We start from the raw sequence: 358 nt of genomic DNA, 5'->3' as shown, positions 1-358 counted from the left end.
TGGATAGGCTATTTGAACAGAATACCGTCAAGGTAAGGGCACGCTGTTACACTATTGTTTGTATATCTATATGTATGCATTACATTATAAAATGACTTGCAGGTGTTGTATGTTGAGACTGAAAGACAAGACGTTTGATATCAGCTGAAAAACCCGCTCCCGCCCAGCCCAAGAGGTAACCGGTGCTGCGTCCTTTTTACTGCTGTCAAGACGCACCTGGAATAACACGGGATCTGTCTCTTTTTTGTTGTTGTTGTTGTTGACAGCGAATATGTTTTGGGAAAATTTAAAAGAGTATAATACAGTTAGAACAAGTTTTGACTAATGTTGCCATTACGGCAATGTACAGCTTGAATGA

The sequence above is a fragment of the Coregonus lavaretus genome (assembly GCF_964263955.1).
Source record: "Coregonus lavaretus genome assembly, chromosome: 7".
Lineage (NCBI taxonomy): Eukaryota > Metazoa > Chordata > Actinopteri > Salmoniformes > Salmonidae > Coregonus > Coregonus lavaretus.
Note: the sequence above shows the minus strand (reverse complement) of the source record.